The 16,761-nt window shown below is 32.2% G+C and overlaps 1 long non-coding RNA gene across 1 annotated transcript in view; it reads right to left on the bottom strand.

Annotated features, from left to right (window-relative positions):
- The window catches only part of LOC129234485 (uncharacterized), a 91,135-nt gene extending 75,068 nt beyond the window's left edge, over positions 1-16,067 (bottom strand). The window contains exon 1 of the long non-coding RNA XR_008581545.1: positions 15,963-16,067. This is a non-coding gene — a long non-coding RNA (uncharacterized LOC129234485). The remainder of the gene's footprint in view (positions 1-15,962) is intronic.
- Positions 16,068-16,761: the final 694 nt, after the last annotated feature.

The raw sequence follows: 16,761 nt of genomic DNA, 5'->3' as shown, positions 1-16,761 counted from the left end.
TTAAAAATCGCTTTGAGATGCACACGATTATGCTACAAACCAATTTTGGGCCAAATTTCATGAAAATAGGTCGAACGGTCTAGCGCTAAGCCCGTCACAGAGATCCAGACAAACTTTCACCTTTATTATTTGTAAAGAAGATAAAGAACATTTTAAAAAACTTTAATAATTAAAATATTTTTCCTTGGTTTAAAAACTCAGAATTTTTTGAAATTTGGTCCAGCATTTGTGTATCAAACCGTGTATTGAATATAACGAAAACGTCTAAAAACGTAAATAATTAAAACATTTTTTTCTTTGTTTGAAAATCTGGCAGTTTATGAAGTTGGGCACATCATATGCGCTCGCGCTGCAATGAATAGAAGTCTCAAAATGTAAATAATTAGAAGATTTTTTTCTCCGTTTGAATACCCGATATTTTTTAAAAGTGGGTACAACATTTGGGCTCACTCTGTTTTCAATTTAAAGAAGAAGTCTAAAACCGTGAATAATTAGAAATTTTTTGTCTTTGCTTGGAGATACGATATTCTTTGAAATGGAGTCTATCATTTGTGCTCATACTATATTGATTATAAGGAAGTCTAAAAACGTGAATTTTTGCTGATGCAACATATTTTTGCTCTTAGCAAAACACACAAAGTCTTCAAATACGCCGATTGCGACCCATAACTAAGTCTTAAGTCACTTTTTAAAGGATATTATTTTTTTAAAGATCTGTCTAATCTTACCGGAGAGCGTTTTTTGTTTTTGGCACTCACTGTAACATCTAACAATAAATTTGAAAAAAATTAGAATCAAACCGAAACCCCACATGATTTTTAACTTGACATGATTTTAGTTTGCTTATAAAAGTATGACAATTACGAAAATTCAAGACGCGGAATCAAAAATTTTCACTTACTAAACCCTCTAGCAATTTTCATTATTATATCTCATGAAGCAAGGGAGAGTGGAGAATGTTGTAACATGGCGCATGTTGGAATATTTAAGTAGGTAGTGATTAAAAAAAAAGGCAGAGAATTTTGATAATATTTATTTGATGTGTCTTGAGCACAATCAGAATCCATGTTATTTTCAGTACTCCGGATCTTTCACCTTTTCGATCATATAGATATTTATAACTCGAATCAAGATTAGTAAAACTTTTAAATTCTTTAAAAACAGGCTTTGAGTTGACGTAAGAAATTTTATGCTGCCACAGTTGTGTTAGGCTGAGAGTTGCAGCTAAAAACCAGCAGTATCAGTAGATATAATATTGTTATTTTGTTGAATTATATTATAATGTTTTATTAATGAAAATACTACATAGCATTTTTTTTATATAAAATTGGGCAGTTTCATTTTGAAAAATTTATCATTTATTTTGCAAAAAACACTCCTACAAAAAAGTGCTGAGCAAAATTAATTATTTAAATTTCGTTTAATGAAAATTTAAATTGCATGACATCGAAGTAGAGTTCATGTTTTTCAGAAAGTTCATGCAATAAAAATTAATCATGTTTATTGATTTTATTTAATAATCAATCACCAAAATATTAACTAACATCAATTATTCCTAACAATTTAAACCTATTAAATTTCGTTAGGATAACCAAGAATAAAAAATATTTAATGTTACCACAATCTCGGCGTTTCACATGGGAACCAATAAAAACATGTAATAGATATCTTTGATATTAAAGCTTTCTTTCCCGTAATGAAGAATATCTACCTTGTTTAAACACTAGTTGCAAGTGCTGCCTTGTCTAGTCAATCATGCTGTTGGTTCAGAGTAAACAGATATAAAATCCTACAACAAACATTGTTCCATCAATAGCTCTTCTTGTTTGGAAAAGTCTTTTCTAAGAACTTTTATTAGATTGGCGAAAGAGATTGATATACATTTATGAATTTAGTCTTAGGACGTACAATTTTTCCCTAAGTTCGTGCATAGATTCAGTTATTCTAAACATGAAACAGACTTGAATATCTCAAATAAAGAGTTGAATTGTGGGGATGAATCTAGAGACTTGACATATTTTCTTTCATTGAGTCAGTTAACTTTGATGCGTAACATTTATCACATAATTTCTTTTACATGTTTAAATTTTAATTACAAAGTAACTAAAAATGTCCGCAAAAAAATTCAAAATAAATATAAAAATGCTTAAGAACTATTCCTTCTAAGGCGCATTGATAGGAACATGCAGCCACATTTTGCTTTCACAAAGAAGTTGTTTACGTATACAAATGTGTCCCTCGTATAACACGGTTAATTCGTACCGTGCTATTTCGAAACCGCGTTATATGAGACTTATTTATTTATTTTTTTAAATTTATGGTTATTTATTTTTATGTATATACAAAACTTAAATCAGTGCGATATGAACCATGCTTAATTGAAACCGTGTTTCGTGCTATATCGAATCCGTGATATACGAAACTTTGAAATAATGTAAATGAAGTTGAGTTCCGTGCTGTAAAATTATTGTCTTTAGGTGTATAATTTTATGCTAGTAGAAACTTCGTTCCAGTAAAACATACAAAGCACGCTTTTTACTTTCATTAAAAATTTTAAAGTAAAAAATCCTGAAAACTAAAAATTAATTTGACTTTTGACATCTTGAATTCAAAATATGTTTTTCGCAATCACGTGTGTGTGTGTGTGTATGTGTGTGTAAGTGTGCGTGTGTGTGTAGGATATCGACGCAACCTAGAGACTGTTTGCTAGAGGAGGAGCAACGGGAGGGGTCGGTCGACGAGATGCTGCAGAAGAAGGCGGGGGGCGGGGGATCAAGCCAAGAGACATCGAAATAAGTCAAATGAGAACAATAAGCAATGTGATTTCTCAAAAAACATGAGCACACTTTATCAACTTCATATAAAAAGAACAAAACACATACTGTCAAATAGAAAAAAATAGAAAATTCGAGATTATCTGTAGCAACAACAACGAAAACATATATACATGTATATGAAAAATATATATGTATACATGTATGTATGTTCCCTATACAAATCCACAATTTACGTCGGGACTTGACCAAATTTGGCAGGAAGATACTTCTGTATCCGAGAAGAGTCGTAGGGGTCGACCTGTTGTCAAAAAAGCATCGAATTGTTCGAGTTTCAAATTTAAGGCCGAAATTGTGAAAGCCCGTGAAAAATACCCCCTTAGAAGATTTTCTTCTATCGGATTTGAAAATTCCAAGTGCCTAAATTGACCAGGAAAGTAGTAATGAGCATTTTTAAGTTAGTAAAAATCTATTTTAAATTGGAAATTTATCGTCTGCATGCGAGCTCAGTTTTAGTTATCTTTACTAATAATGAAGCTTAAAGTCTCTCTGTCTGGATATCTGGATCTCTGTGATGCACATAGCACCTAGACCGTTCGGCCGATTTTCATGAAATTTGGCACATAGTTTGTAGCATTAGGGTGTGCACCTTGAAGCGATTCTTCGAAAATTCGATTTTGTTCTTTTTCTATTCTAATTTTAAGAAAATTTCACCGAGCAAATTATCACAACGTGGAAGAGTAAATTACGAAAATATCATAACGTGAAACCGTAACATTGGCGAGTAAATGAACATAGCAAATTGTTGAGGAATTCGTCATCAATTATTTGTAAATATACAGGCGAACCAAATGACCTTTTAATTTTCAACTACGGGCAAAGCCGTGCAGGTACCAATAGTCGTCAAAAAAATCATTAAGAATAAATATCCGTTGCCATTTCTTTCTAAAGGGTCAAAAAATAAGATTATTGCTTTTGCTTTAAGGCTTTTCCTCTATTTAGGAGATTCAAAATTTTTCCTGTTTTGGTTATTTTCCTGCTATTTATGAATTTTCTTGTACTTCTGGCAGAAGATATTCAGCTGGCAGGAGATTTCAGTAGCATGAATGGAGACTCTTACTATTCACTTTGATTTAATTGGGACTTTTGGATTTGACTTTAACATTGTTCAATAATGGTTGATAGTGTCGCAGATTTTGAGGGATTGACTTTGTTACTCTAATGGAAATTTTTTCCATTGGGGAATGTTTCTAAGCTATCGTTCCATTTCTGTTCAAGATTAAAAGAGCGAATGTTGGTGTTATTTTTGAAAATAATACCAATATTTATTGTATTTATTTTGATTTTTTTTTCTCTTTCTGAAAGGGGTTTTTGGAATTGTATTCCTTATCCAGACATTTCCTAAGTTAATGTTGATGTTATTATAAAACTGAAACCCTTCTTCTAACAGGGATTTTAGAAATTGATATCCTTATCATTATAATTAATTTTAGGGAGAGTTTTTTTTCTTGTGATGAAGAGTTTGGGGAACTATTGTCTTCATTCTGACGAAAATGTTTGGGGACTCTTGTCTTCACTCTGATTGGAATTTATTAGGACAGTTATCCTTACTCAGGTAAATATTTTTTTAGGGTCTAATGTCGAGGTGGTGCTGGGGATTTTTGGGGACTGTTGTCCTAATTCTAACGAGGGTTTAAAAGATCTATTTACGCTATTTTGGGATTCTTGCATTAAGTCTAATCTTATTTTTAGATTTATCTCGCCGTTTTCATAAGAATTTTTACGGTAGTGTAATTTTATTTGCGAAGTTTTCTTATTCGAATGGGAAATTTTAGGGACCAATGTACAAATTTTAATAGAGGTTTTTAATTGCTGTCGTCAAAATTCAGAAGTGAAATTTTGTATTTTTTTTCTAATTGAAGTCTGATTGTTGAACATACGTCACTTGACACATTTTTTTTTTATTTTCCAGGTAGATTTGTGAAATGTTTGGGATGCTTTGAGGAGCAGTCTCGCTGGTCGACAACGCAGTCCAATAAGCACGGACACCCTTATCCGTGACTGACAGAAGAATGTGATAAATTGATAAATTACCCAAACAGCTGCCGAATAATGTTGTGTAAAGCATCATATGACGTGTGGAAGATTGCATGGTAGCCATGTCCCATATTGACATCTTACGCCGGAACGCCTGGTGGCGGTAATTACATTTATTCACTTTTAAGTACTCACAAATGACCGTCTCATGCTTTGAACACTTTTCAAAGCCTGGATTTTAGAGCACAAAAAATTATCGTCATTGCAATGTTCTAGAGTTCTGGCATTAGTTTATTTCACTTGGCATCGAATTACACTTACTTTTTTACTCGCTACATAGCCCACTGGAATCCGTCCATAGCAATTGTCCACCAGTGTATATGATAAAAACAAGTTAGAAGATTGTTCAAATATGCTTAAATGTTCTGTAACAAAACACTACTTCCCGTCAAAAAATGGTTTTTCTTTTTGTGCTATTTTTGCAGAATTTTCAGAATAAAATATTTAACAAAATTAGTATTCATACCATCCCATTATTTCTGTAAAACAAGAAAAGGAAAAAAAAAAATTAAATTTTTTTACAAGACTAGAAATTTTATAGTGGGTCTTATTTATACTCAAACCCCCAACCAAGTTAAGTCGTACTCGGTCAGTTTTTTAAAAAGAATTTACTAGAAACTAAAACCACTTTTAGCTGAATCAAAAATTTTACTTTTGCCAGTAATTTCTGGAAAAAAAAGGCGCACCCTTTTAAGCCTTAAATAATGCAAATTCGGGTACACAATCGATAACTTCAGTAACTTTAAGCACATAAAGTCGTATTCAGTCAGATTTTAATGCGACTGTGTTAAATACAACATCATTTTATCCACTTTATTTTAACGAACATTGTACTTTTGCCAAATTTCGTTTAAAAAAATGGGGGACTACTTTTTCATCCCTTATATGAAAATTATGGTACACAATCGATCTTTTCTATAACTATGAAAACGCAATGTCCTATTCAATCATATTATAAAGCGATTGTGTTAAAAACAATATAACTTTAGCAAAACACTTACACAAAAATTCTACTTTTGTTGGTTTAAATAAGGCAAGTTCTGGTACACAATCGATTCCTTCAGTAACTTTGAGCACATAATTCTCGCTCGTGGTATTTAGAACAAACTGAAAGCTTACACTCGCTCGAGCGAGCAATTTGATGAGTGATATTACACAACTCTTGATTAATGAGTTTTAAATACGGATTAGTGCCTAAGCTCTGCCGCTAAATAAGATGTCAGCCATTCAAACGCGAGATGGCTTGTTGGATTTCAGTTATTAAATGTCATTCGTCGGTTATTAATAGCCTTTCTCAAATGAATGCCGAAATAATACATACAGCAGTGTTCCTCATGACTTAAAACACAGCAATGTCCTTCTTATTCACAAAATGCTTTGAATACTCGTAAGACATTTATTGTGGGAAGAGCTGATTGAGGATTACAATGTAAATTAGCAGAATTAATGGAGAAAGATATTATTTATTGCTCATTACAATTTTCATTGATATGTTTATTGTTTTTGGAAATGTGATATTTAAACTTCTACATCTTTCCTGTTTTTCTTTGCTTTCATCAAATTAACCCATTAAGCGCCAAGTCTCCCATTTTGGGAACCTTCAATTAAGATTTTTTTCTTCATCAAGTAATTGAGATATCATTTTGAAATTTTTTAAAATGAATGATAGAGAACCAAACTTTACTCGTAATTTTTTCAAAAAGGTTTGGAATGTAAATTCGTTTTTGAAAATTTTTTAAATTTTACGAAAATTTCTTGTTTTTGCATTACACGGGTAAAAAATTCCCTAAAAATAATAAATGCAAATGCAGGAAATTAGGAACATGGAATATGAAGCTCAATAGACCATTTTTCAAATCACAACAAACAGGGGCCAAGAAAAATAATTTAAAGTAGTTTTAGAGGACTTTATTTACTGAAGTCCCAAAATGGGAGACTTGGCGTGTTCTGATTAGCAGAACAAGTCATGCCCAGTAGAAATCGTCTTCACCCATTTTGCATGAATGAACTCTCCCCTCTTTCCTGTTGAAGCCACAGCCCCCTTTGTAGTTTCTCATTGTAAACACTCTTTTGTTGTTCAAGGTCAAGAGCAAGTGCTTTTATCAAAACAAGTAACATTCCATTCGTTTAGAAGAAAGTTCAGAAAAAACAGGGGTGCCAATCCTCCCTAAGGAGGATGACGCATCTCTCTGAATTTCTACAGATCACGAAAGATATTTCCGTAAAAGGAGTTCAAATTCCCTTTAAAACTATTCCTCCCCCCTCCATAAAAATATTTTGTAGCTAAGTTAGCTCCATGCTCCCCTCCCCCTTGAGGGCACTCCCCCTTCAATTAGGGAGATTGAATTTCAAAAGAGAAATTTCTTCACCTTTTTTTTTTTTTTTTTGAAATCAAAAATGTAGTAAGAATTTTTGACTTTGCTACGAGCTTCAAACACTATAAAAATAATATATTTTAGCTTATATTTTTACCATGTATCGTAATTTGTTGGATGAAATCGGAGAAACTATAACCGTTGATAATTCCTCAGTGCGAAGCATACTAGACATTTATCTCTAAAAACATTATTATGATGAATAAATCATGTCATCAAACATGTTGTGAAGTAACCCAAATGGCTGACTGCAAAAAAACCCTTGTCTATAATAACACAATTACACCATCAGGGAGCCCAAAAATATCTTAGTTCCATTTTATAAGATACATTTTATATAGTGTGGTAGTGTGTAATGGTAAATGACATTTCATGTCATTGTCATTTACCATTGCTCGACCCCCCTACATGGTTAATAGAAAAAAGCTACGTCTTCTCTTTTTGTATATGAAAATCCTAAGACTTTTTGCTAAAAGGTAGTAAAATGTGTGGGAAAAGTTTCGTTTTGTACAAAAATGTATAAGAAGAAGGAATGCAATAAGAATGAAATCCAGACACGGAGTGATGTACGGGCAGAGGGAGGGGGGGGGGGAGACGTTCATAAGGGCCCCAACGGCTCAAGAAATTAAAAATAACTAGCATACTAATACTTATTAATGTTGCAAATATACACTGCTAGCCTCTGGGGCTGGCCTCCACAGCTTTTGTTGCAAGGGGGCCCAAAATGTATAGCTTTGGGTGTCATGAAAACTTAAAAGTTCTACATTTTAAAGCTTGAATATGTTAAATATGTACATAAAGTACCAATACCTAGCCATATTAATAACATAAAAACGATTTTAGGGCTTTCTAATTGGATTTAGCCAGAATTTTTTCAAGTATCAACCTAGTGGCAGGGATATGTATGTTGTCCCTATCAAACGCCAAGTCTCCCATTTTGGGACCATACCATATCTCCTAACCTAATAAATATTTTTGCGAAATTTCAACTACATATGATTAGAGATGTGTATTGAATATCAAAACACATGAAAACCTAAGTATTTTCAATGTGGTTCATATAGCGGCGTTTAATGGGTTAATCCACATATCGCTTATATATCGCTTACCCATGGCATATCTCCCCCCCCCCTCAGAAAAGAAAAAGAAAGGAAAAGAAAAATGACTTGTTATTACATGCACGATTTTCCAATTCCATTCCAAAGACAGCAATTTTGTTATTAAAGTTCGTAGTTCTGCCTTAGCCCTTGATTAGTGACGGTAACTTACTGCTAAATGACTTTTTATTACTACTGTTTGGTTTTATTAATCCTAACTAATAGTGTATTAAGATAATTCAAAGTTTTCAAATGTTTCTTATAAAATTAGGAGATTTTAAAGTTAGACCATTATTGGTTACATTGTTTAACGCCATTAAGCACCAAATATGTCAAAAAAAAAAAAAAAAAAACTTTGAAAAGACGAAAAAGTGAAACAAATCGTTAGTATTTTTCAAATGTATATCATTCTGAAGTTACATCATCGTACTGGCATCGCACAGGTGTACCATTTTAAATTCGTTGAAATAACGTTTCCATTTTTCAGTTAACTTTTCAAAAATAAGTAAACATTGTCAAGGACAAGTTTACTCTTATCAGAATCTTACTTATTGTATGTTCACTGTGAAAGTTTGTTGGAGCGAGGCCTGAAACTGAGACCTGGACAAAACAAACAATTTATACATACATCTCATCTTGTGCCCTATATTCATGTTGATGCATTATATTTATTAGTTGCGCCCAAGCGTCTACATGTGCGCTGCTGCAAATAGTTTCGTAGCTCCAATGCTATTTGCTCTCTGTTCGACATAACAATCTACGTACATAGCAGTGTTCTCACCAGGCTGCAGAGAGGGTGGAAAAACGATCGACTTCTGCTCTGACTTGGACTGCTGAAGTTTTAGAGCATTCGAAGCCGAATCCTTTTCCTCAAAATCAGTTCGACTCCGACTCCAATTCCTACTCCTCAAGCACTGGCAGAGTTGCGGACTTTGAGGAAAAATCTCCGACTTCGACTCTTGGAAATTTAAACCTTCGACTCCCGACTCCGAGTCGTTTGCCCTAAAATCAGTCTGACTCCGGCTCCAATTACTACTCCTCAAGCACTGGCAGAGTTGCGGACTTTGAGGAAAAATCTCCAACTCCGACTCTTGAAATTTTAAACCTTCGACTTCCGACTCCGAGTTGTTTGCCCTGAAATCCGTCCGAATCCGGCTACAGTCACTACTCCTCAAGCACTTTTTTTTTTTTATTATTAAATACGTCATCCTTTTGTACACATTCAACAATGTTAAATTTCACAAATTATGGGATGACGTACGAGAAAATTTAACAATACTCCACACTGATAAACAATAAATTTTGATATATACAGAAGAAAATAATTTTGTTCAATAAGAAAGAATATATATAAATTTACATTAAGATAAATAAAAATAAATAAATAAATAAAAATAGATGAAAGCAAAAAAAAAATAAATAAAAATAAATAAATAAATAAATAAAATAAAAATATTTTAAAAAAAATAATTAAATGAATTAAAAAAAATAATAATAATAATAATAAATCAATAAATAAATAATAAAAATAATAATTTTAAAAAAATAATTAAAATGCTTAATGCCTATATATTAAAAAAAAAAAAATATCCAAAGAGAAAATGTTCGTGGTCAATTAGAAATGTAATAAGATCTGTAATTTTCTTTTTTGCTGCAGGAAACGAATAATAGTTTTTTAAGTCTTGAGTCCAATTGCCAGAAGAACGAAGATGGAATGAAGAAGTGTGAATGCAATGTTGTATGTAATGTTGAGGATTTCCAATTGATTTGCATCTGCAGAGGTCACTATTTCTAATATGGAATCTTTTCAAGTATGAAGGGAAAGGGCCATGGCCAGTAAAGAAAAAAATTTCATGTCTATTTAAATTCAAAGGAGTAAGTTTAACTTTCGGACGGATTTTGTAGATTAGTCTTCCTGTTATGTCTTGTTCCCATCGTTCTTGCCAATCAGTCAGTAGATCTTGTAATAATTTATGCTTTGCAAAACTTCTTAGAAATGGCAAAGGATGCTGTTTTGTTGGTACTAAGAGTCCATTTGCTGTTTGGTTTGCGAGAAAATCGGCTCTATTGTTTCCAGCAGAGGTTGAATGACCTTTAATCCAAGAAATTTTGATATTATCATGATTTATTAGTTGTTGTTGGATTTCAGCTATTAAAGAGTTTGTTGGGTTTAGATTACCAATTGATTTAATGACTGATTGACTGTCACTGTACATAATTGATGGTAAGTTATTGTGGGTTACAGCATGATCTATTGCTTCTTTTATTGCTAACGCTTCTGCTTGAAAAATAGAGTTGGAGACATTTAGAAGAAATGTGGTTTCGTCAGTTGGAGTTGTGTTATTTAAAATAAGGAAAGCTGCCGTAGTAGCTTGTTTTGTTTTCGAGCCATCTGTGAAGTAACGGAAGGAAGAAATATTAGTGCTTGAATTTTCCAAATTTGGTGAGTTTATTTGTAATGAAGATGTTAAGGAAACACTGGGATGAAATAAAATTGTTTTGATTTTCTTTTCAAAGGAAGACGCTCGAAGAATTCCAAAACATGTGACAACGTCCTTATTAAGTCTGAGTCATGTTCCCATTTTTGCTTCGTAGGAAATTTGAATATCTAAAGGAGGTATACCGGTGATTATTTGTAAAGAACTATTTGCTGTTGTTGCATAAGCTCCTGTTAAATGTAATAACAAAGGACGTTGTAACTTCAAAAGATTTAAATTCAATCTTGTAGTTGGATTGCTTGCCCAAATTGGAGATGCATAAGCTATTATTCTGAGAAAAACAGAATCATATAAGCGAGCTCTGAAACGAATATTGTAGCCCCAATATTTTCCTGCCAGGCGTCTTAAATGTTGTAAATAATTGGTTGATTTGGTCTTTAGGTGTTGTATATGTGGTAAGAATGAAAGGTTTTCATCAAGAATGATTCCTAGATACTTTAAAGTCCTTACTCTTTTAATTTTTTTCAGTCCCATATTTAATATTTTGATTCTTAGTTTTTCTTCTAAAAAGTAATAAACTTGATTTATCTGTTGAGACTTTCAAATTATAATAATCTGCCCATTTTTTGAATTGTATTAAAGCTGAGTTTGCTTCATCTCCCATGCTCTTTATTGTTTCTTTAACAACGCCAATCACAAAGTCATCTGCGAATGCTTGAATAAAAACTCCTCTTGGCATTGAAGTGTGTAGAATATCTTCTGCTATTAATGACCACAAAAACGGACCGCTGCAAGATCCTTGTGGGACGCCTATCATTTGATTATGAATTACAAATTCATTATTAGAATCCATTATTAATTTTCTGTTTTCAAGCAGACTGTGAAGGAATTTTTTCAAAATATTAGGACACTGTAATTGAGAAATTTTGTTATGGAGTTGTGGATGTGGAATGCTATCAAAAGCTCTTTGAATGTCTAAGGAAATTATTAATTTATGACCTGTTATATTATAATCAAGAAGATTTTCCCAAATATTTTGTAAAGCATCCTCTGTTGAATATCCTTCTTTGAAACCAAATTGATTTTTTGGAGAAAAATTTTGGTAATAAAATTGAACTCTTTTAACAACTATTCTTTCTAAAAGTTTTCCTAATGTTGGTAAAAGTGTTATAGGACGATATGAAAAAACATTTTTAATATCTTTACCTTGTTTGAGAAATAAAATCAATTTTCCAATTTTAAAAACATCTGGAAAATAAGAAAGCTTGAGGCATTTGTTATAAAAGCAATGTAGTAGTTGTGGTAGTTTTTCAAAGATTAGTTTAACTATTGCGTAATCTATTGAATCTAATCCGGGGGCTTTTTTACTATTACAAGAATTCAAAGAATTTTTAATTTCTTCAATTGAAATTTCTGGTTCAACATTTGAAAGATCATTGAAAGATGAATATGTAGTTGTTGAGATCTGGCAGTTAGATAACGGATTTCTTTGCGGTATTGGATAAAGTTCATTTAAAATGAATTCCAAATTTTCTTTTTGCGTAGCTCCGTCATTAAAAATTGGCAAAGTAGTTGGACGCTTAATTTTTTCAAAACAGGATTTATAAGCTTTACCAAATGGATCAGATGCTTGCTTGCAAAAATTGCGCCAACTTTCTGTCTTTTGTTTTTTGATGTTTCGGAAATATTGGGCTCTGGCTTTTTTGTATTCAATTTTGACTCTAACATTTTCTTCTGGTGTTGGCTGCTTCTTCAATTTTCTTTTTAATCTATTAAGATTTGTTTTTTCTTTTTGTAGATCATTATTCCACCATTTTACTTCAAATTTGTTTGAAATATCTTTAATTTTAAACGAATTGTTGCAACAATTCTGAATAGTAGTAATAAAATTATTTGAGAATTTATTAAGTTCAAATGGTGTTAAAATATTCTGGCAAGAATTAATGAATGGTGTTAATTTTTCTGAAATTTCTTTTTCAAAGTTTTTAATTCCTTTAGATGTGATTTTATAGCGTTTAATTGCATAAGTCGAAAGCTCTTTTTGAAATTTAAGTGAAATAAATTTATGGTCACTTAGGGAATCTACATCATCTATAACATTCCACTGGTAATTATCATTTTGAATTAAATTTCCTTTAATAAATGTTAAGTCAGGCCAGCCATTTCCATTTTCATGTTCAAAAGTTGGTGAGTCATATGAACTATTTATTAATTGCAAGTCATTTGCTTGGTAAAAATTTATTACTCTTCTTCCTCTTGGATCTTCACCAGCATATCCCCAAGATTTACTTCTACTATTGAAATCACCCATAATTATAATATTTTTATTTGAAATATTTCTCAAAAGACTTTCGAGATTACGTAGAGGGATTCTAACATCTTCTGTTGGTGTTATATAAACTGAAATAATAACAATTGAATCTTCCTTGAAATCAGCTGATATTGCTATATGGTTTTCTTTTTGGTCTATTTGAGAAACTATTATATTTGAGTCAGTACTTATAACAGCAGCTTTTTTACTTAAAGAATAAAAAATTTTCCAATTACTAGGTTGTTCTGGTATTTGATCGTTTTTTAAATATGGTTCTTGAATAAGGAAAAACTTCGGTAACATTTGAGTAGATAAAAGTTTTAAAGAACTAGTAGCGATGCTTCTTTTGCCTAAATTTATTTGAATACAATTCAAAGAGTTAAAAGAATACTTTGAGAACTGAATATTAGAAGAAGGAAAAATTGTAGATGAAGTAAACAAATTCGGATGAGACAAATGATGAAGAGAGGAAGGAAAGTTAATAGAAAACACAGTATTATTCGTCATAATTGATATTCGATTTCAACTTTTGAAGAACAGAAAGATAATATGGACAAGATGAGTCAGAAGCAGGGTGATCAATCAAATATAAAGGCGAAGAGCTTGGAAGAGATTTAACGCAATTTGCGCATTTCGTGAAATTGCTTTTGCATTCATGTTGAGGGTGATTTCCAGAACAGAAAGTGCATTTTTGCAAATTACTTTGGCATTTGCTAGACAAGTGTCCAAATGCTTGGCAAAAATAACACCTTTTTACATTAATATATTCTCTCAATTTGTAAGTTTCCCATTCATTTTGTAAAAATTTGCGTTTCATGAGTATGTTAAATGTGAAAGGTTCGCACTCTATTACGAAATTCTGTCGACCGTTTCTTGTTTTGTAATTGAAATTAATTTTGAAGTTTAAATTTTTTCCTGTATTTTCAAAAATAATGTGGTTTATGTGTTCAGTTGTTGTTTCTTTAGGTAATCCTTGAATTAAAATCTTTGGGTTTATTGTAGTTGTAGTTTTAATTCTCGTATTAAGCTGTATGTTAGGTATTGTTAAGAGGGCTTTTTGTAGATTTTCTTTGTCTATTTTATTGTAAAGATCTATAGCCAGACCTCCATTCCTAATAACACGTAACTTGTGAATACGTATGTTGTCGCTTGCTGGATTGTATTCTTTTTTCAAAAGTAATTTTAAATCGAAGGAAGAAGTATTTTCACGAAGAGGGTAGACTAAGACGGTATATAATTTTGGATTTTTCTTCATTACATCAGCATACGAATGTTTATATAAAGGAGAAGCCGTTTGATTATCGGTAGGTTTTAATTCTGTAAACGTTTTAGAAAAACTATTAAGTGAATGAACAGGAGAAAATTTAGTGTTGTCATTTTGAAGATGAGCTTTTAGAGGTGTATCAAGCTCACTCTGTGTTGGAGAAGTGTCGACTACTTCGTAAATTTCATTTTGAAAGTCTAATCCATCAGAGGAATGCGTAGGGAAAATAACATGATTAGTATTCTGAAGGTTGAAAATATTATCTTCTTCAATTCCTACCTGGTTTTCTGCATCTTTGTAAGTTGAGGTAGTTTTCATAGTAGTGTACAATAGGTTTGTGGTAGTTCGATCTTCTTGAGTTCCTACGTCTTTATACTGTTTTTTAATTTTTAAAGTGTCAAAGTCAAGCAACAATTGAAGCCGACAATTGAAGACATTTTTTAAAAATTCCGTAAAGTATAGAAATATTTTTTAAAAAAATCTGAAAAAAGTCCTTGGCACAAAGAAAATACCATTCAATCATGGGGACTTTTATCTGTGAGAAATCAAAAATATTTTCTGAGAAATTAAGAAATGAAAAAAAAAAAAAAAAAACGTTCACATGTGCCCCTTTTTCCCTCTATTAATAACCGAATCAGAAAATACGTCAGATAAATTTCAAGTTTTCGTACTTGTTGTCGTGTATGGCAAAGTGCAAGGTGAGTTAAAAAAACAAGAAAAATTAAATATTGCCGAACGCATGAATCACAGCCCTTGGATATTCAATTGCTCTATCTGAGTACTAAGTGTCCATGTTGCAGTCACTGCTTATATTGAAGAGGGCACAAACATTGATAGGACAGCTACGTAAAAAGGTGTTTGGAGTCCAGTGGAATGCCGGGAAAGTGTCTGCGTTTCTCATATGTCCTGAAACCGTTGGGCAGGATCTGCATGTCCTTAAAATGCTTTGTCCTCAGTCTTGTTATTGTTGTTGTTGTTGTATTTTCTCTGCGGTAATTCAATTCTGGCAGCAATAATTTTTTCTTTGGCTTTGTGCAGAGCTTATGTTTAGCGACTGCATTAGCATCAAAAACCGTAGTATATGAAGTTACAAGCTCGAGTGTTCTGGTTTCATTGCCAATGGAATTTTCCTTCTCATTCCCTTTCATATGCATTCGTACTTATTATTTTTATTAATTTATTTCTGTGTGTAGGGTAAGATCTAAAACATTTTATGCTGAGTTTACAGTGCAGAAGCTTTCGCTAAAATTTTTCAGGCAGAAAACGTAAATGTATCCAAAGAAGGGTGATAAACGCAAAAAAAAAAAAAAAAAATCACGCAACGACCAGCACTAAAAGGGATGTTTATACACACGCTCTTACAAAACTATCGAAAATCTTATAAACGGTTTTAAAACTAACTGTCATTCTCTTTTTGCAGTAATGATCTCCCAGACCGAACGTTTTTAATTCATTCGATGATAGAGAAAAGCCCGTACCAGGACAGACGACAAAAGGGAATACAAGTTTTTCGAATAACGTAATGAACAACATGTCTTAACCTACACAACCTTGCACTAGCAGAGTAAAACATCGACCAGATACTAATAATTTACAGAAAACGAACCTTGTTCCGAGTCTTTCCCATGTCACATCAAAGCATAGAATTAAAAGAGCAAAAGTACCCTTGACTCATATTTACAGAAGGACTGCGCTTGAATCACATTCTAAAGATAGATGCCAAAAATGCAAGAAATTAACAAAACAGGTGATAACACTGTGAAGATAATTTATTTATGAATCAAGTGGAAGATTCTATGACAGTGATCAAACACAGAATGTTTAAGCAGTATCAAGTTGTCTAGACCTTGGAACTAAGTGCTACATATGAAGGCAAAGATAGATTCAAGACAACATTAATAATTGCACAGGTGAATCACGACATAACGCAGACGATCAGACATTTCGTTGTATCGTGTCAAATGTGATTACATGAAAACTGAACGATTCTATTTGTGCAGATAGAACTAAAAATAATTTTAAAAAGATCTATTAACAAATAAGACAATGAAAACAATATTTATTTTTTTATTTACCATCTGTTACACTGATGTTATCCTACAGCTGAAATAATGATCAAAATTTAATCGTTTTAAAGAAAATTAGTATTGTAGAATTAGAATTGTAGTTGTAAAAAAATGCAACTGCGAATAAGGATTTGAAGGGACTAAGCTAACCCGGCAATATTGCAAAGGCTACGCAGATCCCAAACGCACCGTTACAAATGCTGCCAGAATAGCTTTGAGCCAATTATGGTATATATCTTTGTACTAATTCTAATTTTAGTTCTTCACAGGTGATTATAGTCCGAATATGGCTTTTTTCTTTTTGAACATGTACGAGAGATAGTATCTTGATTCGTATTT

Source organism: Uloborus diversus, chromosome 1 (genome assembly GCF_026930045.1).
Source record: "Uloborus diversus isolate 005 chromosome 1, Udiv.v.3.1, whole genome shotgun sequence".
Classification (NCBI taxonomy): Eukaryota; Metazoa; Arthropoda; class Arachnida; order Araneae; family Uloboridae; genus Uloborus; species Uloborus diversus.
The sequence above is the reverse complement of the archived record's forward strand: the minus strand, read 5'-3'. Positions and strand labels throughout refer to the sequence as shown.